Raw genomic sequence first — 623 nt, forward strand, 5'->3', positions numbered from 1 at the left:
TGACGCGCTGCGCGGCGGCGCGGCGGCGGCGCCGGTGCGCGCGCCAGGCGCGCTGCGCGGCGGTCACCAGTTGCTCCACCCGCGCGTTGCGCAGTGCCTCCAGCTCCCACACCTGTCGGCACGACTGTCGCGTTTCATTGGATGATCATTGAGAATGAAAACACGGTGAAATTATTTTAGTAAATACGTCGATGCAGACTTAAACTATTGGTATTACAATTTTGAAAGAAGACTCCTCGGTATAAGTTTTGGATCAAAATAAAAAAAATCCTCCCGCAATGTCTACTTACCGTCCGCGGGCTGCGGATGAAGACTCGCGTGCGGCCGTACGTGAACTCGGCGCTGGGTATGGGCAGAGCCCGCAGCAGCGCCCGCGCCGCGCGCACCGGCTCGTCCCGCGCGCCCCCCGCGCCCGCCGCGCCCGCGCGCAGCACGCCGTAGCGCGCCAGCACGCCGCGCGCGCACAGAGACTCGCACCAGCCCGCGCGCCGCAGCAGCGCCATGTCCATGATCCTGCACAAGCGCACGTTGTAGCCGCCGCCCGCCGCAGTGCGCGCCGGGAGGCGGGCGGCGGGCGGCGGCGGCGGTGGCGGCGGCGGTGGCGGCACTTACCCCTGCGAGCG

This window comes from Zerene cesonia, chromosome 3 (genome assembly GCF_012273895.1).
Source record: "Zerene cesonia ecotype Mississippi chromosome 3, Zerene_cesonia_1.1, whole genome shotgun sequence".
Lineage (NCBI taxonomy): Eukaryota > Metazoa > Arthropoda > Insecta > Lepidoptera > Pieridae > Zerene > Zerene cesonia.